Raw genomic sequence first — 13,428 nt, 5'->3', positions numbered from 1 at the left:
TTTTTTTTTTTTTTCTTTTTTTTTTTTTTTTCCTTACAATAGATTAATTGAAAACACAACAATTTAACAGATCTTCCATCTGGATTTTTGTTAAACCACTTAAATCTTAATAAAGAATGCTCTTAAACGTAATGTTTTGCCTATAAAATTATTTTTGTGATTTATAATGCAGAAAATAATTCAGATTTTTTTTTTTTTAACTGGGTTTATATCTAGTAGAGTATTATGTATAAAAATGTGAAGACATGTGAAAGAAATAGAACTATATATGTTGAATGTATTTTATTTCTACTGGATTTCTAGGTAATATTGATGCTACAGGGCTATATTAGAAGAAAATAAACTAGCAGATCTCTGCAGAAAGTTGAAACAATATAAAGGCATCTAATGTGAGAGTGACTCAGCTTTAGAAGCTGTCAATAAAAAGGCTGTCATTAATTGTTACGGCACTGCACTACAAGATATTTTCACTTACTACTACTGGGAGTAAAATCTATGTAAATTTAAAGGGAATTATGTTCACAAAATTCAGTTGTATAATAAGCAATCATCTCCAAAATTTCTGAAATTATACTAAAATGAAATCTATTTTAAAGTTTTGTGGGAAAAGCAGATAAGAAAACTTCAGTGATATAGATCAAAATGTCAAATTTTCATACTGAAAAGGAAATATTCTGGTTTACTAGAATTCAGCTCATACAGATTTGGAAAATCTGTACATGAAGGCAGTTGTCACTTTGAATGCAGAATTACATGTTCTTTTAAAAAATACACTGAATAGGAATAACAGAACCCCAAGAAGCAGAATAATTTCCTGCATGTATGAGATTAACATTTTAAATAATCTGAGGGAATATGAGTCAAAATAAACAATGCTATACATTACTTGGAATATATGTGCTATTACTGAGCACATAACCTGTACTTCCTCTACTCTAAATTCTAAATAAAAGTTAAGAAGTAAAAGGAACAGTCACCAATTCCCTCTTTTCAAAGCATTTTTGCCTGGAGAGTGACAGCTACAAAATTCAAATAATTACTTTTTTGAAATAAAACTTAAATTTTAATGGGTTCTTAAGAAAGTAAAACAAAATTAATATGCAACTTGAATCTCTAACTGTAACCAAATCAGAAAAAAATAGAATTAATTAAAGCAGGCATTCATTTTAATGATAAGTATGCAAAGACTTGCTTAATCAAATGTTATGCAAAGACAGGTAATAATGATTCTGAAGCCTGAATGTATTATAAATCTTCACCTGCTTGGAAAAACTTATAGAGGATCAATTGGATGAAACACAAAATCTGGGAATTATCTTTCTCTGAATTATACTCTGTGGACATCATAATTTGTAAAACTGTTCGTATCTTCCAGTAGCTGAAATCCTGTGCAGAAAATAGCGTATTAAATAATGTTAACCATATTTAAGTTTCTGTTCTCTGAGTTGGAGATTTCCTGCCACTTTGAGTCAAACTAATTACAATGTACACAAGTAAATTAAAATTATTCAATGGGTCACTATGTAAACAAGCTTCACTGCATGACAAATGTATACCTCCTAAAATACAAAGTAGTCTTTATATTATTTCTTACATTATTGTTGCAATAGTAATAATAATAGTAATAATAAGAAAAAAACCTGATACTGATGCTATAACAAAATTCTGCAAATCTTAATAATCTATGAACAAGCACTGGTTTACAAATTAGGGTCTTAATGGGTTATAAGACTAATATAGAAGTATTAAAATATTTCTACTGAGATGCTAGTCACAATCTACTATTTTGTGAATAAAAATGGTTATTTTATTATTTATTTTATATTCTAAGGGGTGCACTTTAAAAAGCAGTATATGTAAGAATGCTCTTACATCACAGTTTGAAGTATGACAACCATAATTAAGACCCTAATCAGATGGTTTTTAATTAAGTTAAAAAAAATAAAGTTATATAAAGGATTTCAACTTTTATATAAGCCCATTGACTTCAAGTGAACATCAGCTGCTTACACCAATGTTGAGTTTGTGCTTACAGATCTTGTGCAAACAGGGTGCAAACAGATATTGTCGTTAAAGAAAGAAAAATTCCTTAATGTAGAGAAGTCATGACCTCCTATCTTTTCCTATAGGTTATCTGTTGATTGATCAGTGAATTACTTTTAAAATATTCTAGCTATTTAACAAAGTTTAATTTCTGAGGATGCACTTATCCATAACTCAGAGAGACATACCAGCTCTAAGGGATAAATTTCTTATTAATTTGAGACACAGAATGTGAGCTTCATCCTGATGGACTTAGGAGATCTCTAAAATTCAGATTGATACAAAATATCTTTATGATTCCAAATTCTCCCTAGCATCTTCGGAATTCCAAAACAGCAGCAAGACAATTTCTGTTGAAAAATGTAATATTCAAAATGTTCCTGATCTAACACAGCAAAGTGCCCCACTTTCTGATCTTGAATTATGGAGCAATATTGGGCAGCCTAAAATCAAAGATACTGGAAGAAATACTAATTGAATGAAAAAAATGAAGAATCGGTTTTAATTTTGCTTTCCTGTACTGAACATAAATGTCCTTGGATTACATGCTGTAGAACTGGCAATTTCAATTTAATGCAAGTGAATTGAAAAAAATTATGTACCAAAGATGACTGACAATTTAGACAGTAAATGTGAATTCCTAAGTGTCCTGGTTCAGCTAGGATAGGGTTAAGTTTTCTCCCAAGCAGGGGGACGGGATCTCCAGCCGGGTTATTCATACCATGCTGATGTCAGGTCCGGTGGCAGTGTGGGAAGCTTTCCCTTGTGGCTTGGGTTGCGGGAAGCACGTGCGGTGGGCTGGTGTATCCTTGTGGTATTTCTCTTATATCTTTTGTCTCGTTTACTGTTATTGCTGTTTGTTGTTTCTATTGCTATTGTTGTTGTTCAGATGGTTTATTACACTGTTGTATTAAATTTCTTCTTATTTTAACCCGGCATTTGTGCCCTACTTGTGTCCGAGGGTGGGGGAGGGACAACGGCAACGTGGTCTCTGGTCCCAGCAGGGTTTAAAACCATCACACTAAGTTACGATTACTAACAGTCTAGACCTTGGATATTTTATTTTCAGAGAAACATCACTGAGAACAGGGGAAATACACAAATGAACAAACACATTAAAAGCATAGCTGATCTCTCTTTTCATTCCTCAGAATATTTTTTTAGATAGCATCTCCCCTTTAATTTAAACTAGAATTTCCCTTAAACTAGTCTGTTCCAGATGTAGAGAATACGATTAAAATGCACATCTCTAGAGCTATGAATTTACAAACTGATTATCCAAATTTATCTTGCTACTCTTAAATCTTAAAAGAACTTTTTCTCTGATTTTCTGCCATAGTGGGAAAGATAGTTGTCTGACAGAAATTAGAAAATCTCCCTTTTCTTTGTTCAGACACATTTACTCAGTTTTGTAGCAAACATGGCCCCTAATCTGAGCTCTCAGTATCTCATGACAGTGAACACAAAAGTATTTGTCTCAGGGTAGGCTCTAGTGTTTTTTAGCCGCTGGGGCTGCCCAAGGCATTTGTACTGTACAGCACAATATGATCCTGAGACAAGCATGGTTTTACTCCCATGTGTTACAGCACCAGGCTGGTGCTGGCATGTCCAGAGTGTGCTCAGGGCAGTGGGGAAACAAACACAGAAAGTTTTTACCAAAGGTGATAAATTTCTGGTGGGTATGAATCTCACTAATCCCAAAGTATAAGACACCCCCTCTTCTCTTTTCTTTCAAACTTTCTCCCCTGTTTTTTTGTTTGTTTGTTTTTCTTCATACCCTCAAAATTCTTCTCTCTTTAGAGCCAGACAACAGTCAAATTTCCTGGTGCACAGGAAATTCCAACATTTCAAAATGTTTTTCTTCTGTATTAGACATCATGTCATTTTGGATTAGGCATTAGCACCACTGGCATGTCATATTATATTAGAGCATGATACATCAGTTAAAATATTATTTTATTTTAGCATTATTAACATTATTTTTCTTCAATTGTAAGACTGATTTATTATATATTGCTATTGTACTTTTATATTGTTTCAATAGTAGCTGCTTTTTCATTGTCATGCTCAGTGTCAAATGTGCCTCGTTGCAATAAACATAAGACACATCATATTAAAAAAAAAGTCATATCTTATTATCTTCTTCTAATTAGAGTAAAAAGTTCAGATTGACATCACTGAAATGTGACACATGCTAATTGCAAATCAACCAAACAGCTCATTAGAAGGAGGTTTAATTTAATCTGTTTATTGGCTTGATCTCTGCAAAAATGTACAAATGTCCTTTGAGAATGGAGATTTAGGATGATTATATAATGGAAACAAGATTCTTTATTCAGTAAAATTTCAAATTTTATTCTCTAAACCGAGACATAATCCCTATTGAAAGGAAACAGACCCAGTGCTGAGTATCCACTAATGTGAATACTGCTCATGTGAAAAATACAGTTTCTGGGACAGCACTTAATAGAATTTGTAGTCTTCAGCCATTACAGATGCTCCTACAGAATGTCCTATACATGACTGAAGAGGTGACCACTTGGTAGTGTGGTGAGGAAGCAAAGCATTTCAGCAGGACACAGAAACACCAGCTGAAATGATGTTATTTGAAACATATCTTCTGTTCTGTTTGTCTACAAGAGGAAGAAGAAGGATGAAACTAGCCATTAATAATTAGAAATGTCACAGATTATGTAAAACCAAACAAGATGAATTCATGAAAACAAAAAGAGCAATGCTCTTGTATGTGATGTGGGCAGAGCATTAAGTGCTATCCAGAGGAGATTGAAAGTATTGCTGCTTCCAGGAAGACAAGGAACATTTAGTATAGGAAATCACTTAATGGAAAGATTATTTTTTGTAAAGTAACTGCAAAAAATATGTTTATGACAAAATAAAACCATGGGAAACCAAATACTGTAAAAAAAGTGGTTTCCTCATCTATTCATATCCTTTCTTGCTTGGTCTCCTTACTCTGATTCAGCTTTTCCAAGATGACAGGCAGTCTATGCTTTCATACAGTGATAAGCAATATGACAGCTTTGAAATTCACAGCTATGTTCTACAGGGATATAGTTTGATGACAACTGTCTTCAATAGAGCCTTTTCACTGCTGCTTTGTCATTCTCTCTTACCCGGTGTGTAAGGTAAAGACATTTCCATATAGAGCCAGACAGAAAACTTTTCAGCGTTTAATAAGATGTGAAAGTAAAGCAAATGCTGACTAGTGTATTTCTTACATTTCTCACACACAGTGAGGATTAGCACTAAAGAATCTGATGCAAATTTTCATTGTTGATTAAACAGTGGCATAAAGGGAGCATTTATTATTGTTTATTTTCCATGATTGGAGAGTTAATTCCCTGCTCCAGAAGTGTTGATAGATAATACAGGCAAGAAGTTATTAACAAATTCTCTCCTTCAGTGTCAAATATATTACATGATGTATCTCTACACATCACGATTCACTTTTGTACCTCAAAAGCATGTATTTTTTCATTCAGTTGACTACATGGTGTTGGAAATAAAAATAGTGTTGGAAATTACTGACATTTCAGAATTACCTATGTCTATCAGGTGTCTATTCTGTTCCACTGTGTGCCACTAGATTTTTGAACTGCATAAGGAACCAGAAAAATAAGAGATGTTACTGAAAAAGAAGATGCAAAAGAAAACAAAGAGAACAGTTCATCAAGCATCTGGTAGCAAAGTTTTTTTTTTTTTTCCCTCATCCTTTTGGTTGCGATGCTACAAATAGTGCTCAAGTGACAAAATATAAACATCTCATGTATTTTTAAATGTCTTATGGCATCTGAACTATCCTCCTGTCAAGAGATGACACCAGAGCTATGTCCTGTAGCAAAAGCTGCAGGCAGGCAGGACTCCCATAAGGATCTCAAATCACACTCAGTGGGCAACCAAATTGAGTCCTAGATCTCCACTACCTGCAGTAAGGTATTGAGCACCAAGCTCCCATATAAAGGTTTGTATTTAGACAGCTACATTTAAATATCTTAATATCAAATCTGCTAGTGTTTGTACTACTGTGATGCATTCTCAATTTCTGAAACAGATGAATGTTTTACCAAATATTTTCCTCTAAAATGAGAAAAAATATCAAAACACCTCATTTTTTTTCTCCATTAATATCAGATTTTTAATATTTCCAGATCAAATTTGCTTTATCAGAAGTTTTCTACCTTTTCCTTGAATTCTCATCCACATGGGAAGTCATCAAGGATTGCTATCACACAAGTGACCATTATCTTGGTTAGAACTATAAAAAAAGTGTTCACAGAAGAATTGTAAGAAGAACACCTGAATAACAAAATATTTTACTAGAATTGTAGAATAACTTTTATCATTAATAGGTTTTGCTAGATCTGGATGAGTAAATGGCCATTGTTACAGCAGCTACCATCAGTTCATATATTTGAGACAATGGGATTTATAATATTTCTTTCCCAGCTTGGTAAAGTCATATGCTATGGTAAAAAACCCTCAGTTGTCATTCAAAAAAAGCCTTCCCAGTCATAGCCAAATTTTAAAAATGTGAATCCAGAGACCAATAAAGATATGAACATTGAATATAAATAAGAAGAAATTAATGTTTAGCACTTCGTATAAAATAAAATGAAAAGAAAGATCGTTTTAAAGTTGTTAAATCATGAAATTTACACTAGACTTGGCAAGACCAGATTTAAATCTAATAGCTGTTTAGTTTAATGCTCCATCTCCAACAGTGGATCATATCAGACTTTAATTACATTTTTTATCTTTTTCAGGAAGGGATGTTTAGGCCTCATATACACAAAGGACAATTTTACGATAAAGTGAGTTTAAGATGCTGCCTGAACATAAACTGAATTAACAACAGAGGGCTGCATCCCTGACAGTAGTAGAAGACATTTTCCTCCATTGCGAATGTGAAAACGTAGCAGAAGTGTATGACCTCCTAAACTGCACTGGGAAACATCAAACAATTACTCTTCCATCAACAATAGAACATTTAATGGCCAATTTATAGACTTTAAAGAGATATGCTCTTGTTTGTGAGGTTTTCCATTAACCTAAGGTCTCTGCTCTAAAACCCAGACATTCTGCTAGGGAAAACTCACTTTCTGTGAAGAAAAAGGTCAAAATTTGCAAAGTTTCATAAGAAAAGGAAGTGATTCCATTTCAGGAATTGTACAATGAAAATAGATTTTAAACACTGATGCTTTTTTTTCTGAGCTTCTTATTGTTATAGCCAGCACAAATATCTCACCTTGACTAAAGTTATTATCAAGAAAATTTAGAGAGTGAGTGATAATATGCAAGAGAGGTTCAAACTGAGAGATGTTCCTAAAGTGATTATGTAATGAAGCAAATTAAATGAACATTATGATTCAAAGCCAGACAACCTGTATGAAATGTTTTTGACAACTTTTGCTACTTGGCATTTAAATTACTCACTGTCTCAGCATTCTTGGAAATCAGTTTGCCAGTGCTTACATTGAGGTTGAAGGATGTACACAGAAATCTTGTTTATTACTTATTTTTCATCCTTCACAAAAGACAACCACGACTTCATAAACACATGAATACAACCCAGGACAATCCAGGCAAAATAAACAATCACAGAGAGTACCATTATTTACAGGGTAACAGTAAGACTGTTTGGGGTGAAATATTACATTCCTGATCGGGAGATAACACTAAGGAAGAGTATACTTACCAATGCTCAGGTCTCTTAGTATTTTATCACTGAGAGGACAGAGTTTCCTGCTCTCTGGGAAGTGTCATGCCATCTCTATGGCAAGCCTATAAAACTGATAAGGAATCCCTTGTTGGAAAAAGCATCGGCTCTGTGTTGTGTGGAAGACAGTATGCCAAAGGGCACATGCTTGTGGAAGCAGACTTCCAAGGGCAATCCTCCACCTAGGAACATTTTTCTGCATGTTTTTTTCTACAAAATTCCTTTTTTTTTTTTTTTTTTTTTTTTTTTTTTTTCCATTTTAGGCCAGACTGAAGGTCCATCTAGTTCATGATCCTGTCCCTTACACTTTCTAACTTGGAGGCTATTTTGCTCTTTCATTCTGATCAGAACCATGTTTTTGTAATTTATATTGCCCACGCTTCTGTTCCTGCGGCTTTTCTTCATATCATAGTGTGATCCTTAGCCAGGGAGAAAGTTTTGATAATTCCATTATTCCATTTAGTGAGAGGGTGTTTCAGATGGAACAGATTGCCGAGCTTTCCAACTGACTGTCCTTGAGCAATCCTGTCAGAGGAAGTCTCTCAATATTTCATGTTTACTAGTTCAGTGGTCTTATTTTCAGGAAATAGTATATATACTTAATGGAAGCATGATATGGCTGATTTAAACCCACCTAAAAGATTTTTGTCAGCACTAGTATCTTTCAATGAAGAAATGGATGATGTTCCTTATCACCCATGAGCTGGCTGTTAACTTTTCCTGAACTAATTAAATTCAAGTCACGCCTGCTCATCACAGTCTAGAGATATAATGGTATTTCTGTCACAGTCTGTGAAAAGTCAAGCTGTTTTCAGCTTGTGGAGGGTCAGCACCGAAGGGTATGGGCTATTCAATTCTGTGAAGGGACAAGAAGCACCGGCCAGATGTAAGGTATAGCAGGGAAAACTCCTCCTTTCATACCACATCTCACTTTCTTTTTACTGTTATTGGTTAAAATTTGAAACAGTATATTAAAGGGTACACAGAAATGTTAAATAATGTTCCATCCTCTTACTTGTTTGGGGTTTGATTTTTTTTGGTTGGCTGGGGAGGGGGGGTGGTTGGTAATAATAGTCTCTGTCATTTTGCTGTTTTGTCACTTTGGTAGCCACAATTGTACAAGTTACAATTAAAATCCTCCAAGTTCTAACTCCTTAGGTGTACTTTGCAAAATTGCCATAAAATTTCTCAAGAGCTATTTTGACAAAATATCCAAAACTTTTCCCACCATAGCCAAAAACTGGGATACAAATCAAAACAGTTACAGGAAATAAACTGATTATTAGCATCACATGTTTTATTTTTTACTTTCATGACACAATATTACTAATCTAGATAAATAATAATGATTAAAATAGAACTAGCTTTTCTGAGACAGTTAAACTTGTGTCTAAACCAAGAGTTATCTATTGTAGGACTACTACATTAGATGTCATTGTACTGGATTTATTTGTACAGAATTCTTACTGCCCAGAAATGCTGACCAAGGATGTAATAAAATGCTTCAGAAAGCAAAAAAAACATGAAATATAATGCAACTGTGAACAATAAATCTGACAAATAAATTTGTTCAAATATTATCTGTAAAAGATGTAAGACTGCTCATATACATTTTGACATGTAATATAACGTTGCTTTCCCAAAAGACACTACCTGAATTATCAATACGATGTGCAATTGTTCATGTCATTGATTTGAATCTTCAACGTTAAAATTTATTTGAAAAAGACATTGATCTTGCTTCTATTGTTCATCCTCATAATCCAAGTCAGATCTTTGCTCAGAGTAAGAGAATTCATTATTGTACAAAAAATCTTGAACATTAGTATTGGTAGCTTTGGATTTACTCTGGTAATATGTTTCACAACAAAAAAGTTTTAAGACTTTCTACTGATAGTTCACTCAAATAGATTCAGGCTTTAACGAGTTCAGATGAAGTTAAAACACTTAGGTATTGAATGTGCAGTAAGGTTTAAGTCCTACCAGTAATAATAGAGACATATACATTATTTTTAATATATTTTATCTCATAATGAACAAAAACATTTTCCTACAAAGACATTTTCGTTGTCTAAAAAGTCCTATCATAGTTGCTTCTTGGTTAGTATTTTTTTTTATAGGTCTTGAGCTTGTTGGTTGTAGTCAATGAATACTTCTTTCCCTACAGAATTACAATTTGTTTGTAGGGAAAATACCTTTGCCAATAGGTATTTCAGAACCTTTTTTCGAGCCTATCATGTTGAGCATTACTAAGTTTGAATAGTTTCCCTTCACCATTCACCAGATTCTGAAACTATGTATTTTTCTTATAGATGTGAGAAAAACATTACAGCCTCAGCTGTTTAGTGACAGATAGAGTCACAGAATCACAGTCTCATCTAGGTTGGAAAGGACCTTGAAGATCATCTAGTCCAACCATTAACCTAACATTGAGAGTTCCCAACTACACCAGATCCCTCAGCGCTACGTCAACACGACTCTTAAACACCTCCAGGGATGGGGACTCCACCACCTCCCTGGGCAGCCCATTTCAACAACTCATTCTGTAAAGAAATGCTTCCTAATATCCAGTCTAAACTTTCCCTGGAGCAACTTGAAACCATTACCTCATGTCCTATCGCTTGTTACTTGGTTAAAGAGACTCACCCCCAGCTCTCTGCATCCTCCTTTCAGGGAGCTGTAGAGGGCGATGAGGTCTCCCCTCAGCCTCCTCTTCTCCAGACTAAACCCCCTCAGTTCCCTCAGCCGCTCCCCGTACGACCTGTGCTCCAGACCCTGCACCAGCTTCGTTGCCCTTCTCTGGACACACTCGAGTCATTCAATGTCCTTTGTGTAGTGAGGGGCCCAAAACTGAACACAGGAATCGAGGGGCCACCTCACCAGTGCTGAGTACAGGGGTAAGATCCCTTCCCTGTCCCTGCTGGCCATGCTTTTCTGACACAAGCTAGGATTTTTATAATTTGTAACATGTACGTATTTTTTTAAGGAAGATATTAAATTTCTTGATACGCTGGTGAGCATACAATGAATAGGCTTGGACTATTTCATTTTGGCTACTGCTCCCATCCCATCATTCTTTGTGTTCCAAAAGAAAGAGGAAAAAAAATTGAGCAGTATCTCACCTTCCTTAATCAAAAAGCAGAGCTTATAGACAATAGCTGAAGAACAAAAGCATCCTTACAGAGCAAACATCAACATCTGAATACCCTCTGAATATTTTAGCCATTCATATTCAGCACCTGAAATAGAAGGAACTAAATCTTGCTGCAGAAAGGTAAAATACAGTTGTTGTTTGTTTTGGTTTGTTTGTTTGGGTTTTTTTTGTTTGTTTGTTTTTTGTGTTTTCTCCTGAAATGTGCATGCAAACTTACATATGGACACACTTATGACTCAGATAGATACATCCACTCCTAAAACTAGAGGCATTATTACAGAAGTAATTAAGACGTAAACATACAGCTGAGAAAGAGAATAACTATATATTGTGTGAGAACAGTAAAATAGGTGGTTAAATTACTGTTCTCAGTAAAATAGCATTTCTAAGTAAGAAATAGGGAAAAAAACATCTACATTTAGCTAGACTTCATTTTATGCTTTGAATAAATTATTCATCTTCTCAAGCAAATGAATGTTGACCTTTCCTTGTAATACAACGTAAAGTTCACTTTGGGGTGAACTGTGGGGACAAACTATTTTTATAACTGAAGATTCACTTGCAATTCATATTTTTTTCTTACATATTTCAAAAGAAGAAAATCCACAGTAACATGAGACTAATAAAAATTTCAAATACCTTTGCCAACATCTGAAATTTCCCCTTGAACACATTACTTAAAATTGTTTGTAACAACTGTACATTTTTTGTATTTTAATTAGACTTTAATTTCATGAATGTAATTAAATATTGTACATTCTATAATAATCACTGCTCACAGACTTCCTACGTACTAGACATAATAGCAGGTGCTCTTCCTATCTGCAGACTGGTTCTATATGTTTTTATTCATGAAAGAAACTACTTTTGTCCTGCTCTTGAGAAACAAAATAATGTGACATTTGGGATGTCACATTTTTGTGCTTTTAACCTTCCAGGAAGAGAAATGACAAACTACTGACCTCCTGCAGTAACAGAATGTGACAAATGTTAATGTGGATGAGAACTAATGAACAGTATGACTTTCAAATTAAATACTTTTCATTTGGTCATGGGGTAAAAGCTCTTTTCCAAAATACTAACAAATACTTTAAATATGGATACATTACATGAACAGTCTCTCAAAGGTGACACAAAGGAGGGTAATTTTTCATCTTTGCAGTAGAAAATAAAATGTGTTTTTATACCTAAAGAACGGTTTAAACTAAATGTATTGCTTAATGTCATGGTTTAACCCCAGACAGCAACTAAGCCCCACACAGCCATTACCTCACTCCAATCTAGGGGGATGGGGGAGAGTATCAGAAGAGCAAAAGTGAGAAAACTTGTGGGTTTAGAAAAACACAGTTTAACAGGTAAAGCAAAAGCCACACGTGCAAGCAAAACAAACCAAGGAATTAATTCACTGTTTTCCACTGGCAGGCAGGTGCTCAGCCATCTCCAGGAAAGCAGGGCTCCATCATGTGTAACAGCGACTTGGGAGAACAAATGTCATAATTCCAGCCATCTCCCCTTCCTTCTTCCCCCAGCCTTATATGCTGAGCATGACATCGTATGGTGTGGGATGTCCCTTTGGTCAGCTGGGGTCAGATGTCCCAGCTGTGTCCCCTCCAACTCCTTGTGCACACCCAGCCTGCTCGCTGGTGGGGTGAGAAGAAGAAAAGGCCTTGACCCGTGTAAGCACTGCTCGGCAATAAAGAAAACATCCCTCTATTACCAACATCATTTCCAGCACAAATCCGGACCGTAGCTCATACTAGCTACGGCAAAGAAAATTAATTCTATCCCAGCCAAACCCATAACACTTAAACTGTGTTACTTTTAGAGGAACTGTGACTGAGAAAGGAGTTAGGGACAGCTTCAGAAAAAGAATTCAGGGATGCAAAGGTGAACACTGCAGAGTCATGTGTTTGGGTCCCATCTCACAGAGCAGAATCCTGAACAGAGTCAGATCACATATGCACCTGGATATCTTAGACTGAGAATGAAAAGAACTGTCTCATCATTCTGATATTCACTAACACCTAGTTCAAAAGGGAAATATGACATAAGAAAACTTTAATCATAGGTTTTGGCGCCTTAATAGAGGATCTACTTACAACTATCATTCTACAGTACTACACAGTTGCCATGCTGCCTTTTCTATTATATCTGTTAGGCAATTATATATATGAAACTATTAAATATATAAAGAAAATATGTCAATCCATGAAATTCTGTTCTTAATTCTGCTCCAGTGTAAGTATTTCAGGGCTGTGAAATCGTTGAAAGTCTTAAGTCTTAAACTTACCACTGCATAACTGCTCCTTCATCTTTCTAACAGTTTAGGTTATGCAGTTTGTAATTCTATTACCAGCCTCCCATCATTATGCAACTTATAACAAGCCAGCCTTATAATTGGAATAAGAAATTCAAATCCCACCCACAGAGTAAATTCTATCTGTTGGCATGATGAGTTGTAAGCTTCAAAATTTAGACAAATATTCAAAATATA

The sequence above is a fragment of the Athene cunicularia genome, assembly GCF_003259725.1.
Source record: "Athene cunicularia isolate RWA chromosome 2 unlocalized genomic scaffold, athCun1 chr2_part1, whole genome shotgun sequence".
Classification (NCBI taxonomy): domain Eukaryota; kingdom Metazoa; phylum Chordata; class Aves; order Strigiformes; family Strigidae; genus Athene; species Athene cunicularia.
This window is presented reverse-complemented; position numbering follows the sequence as displayed.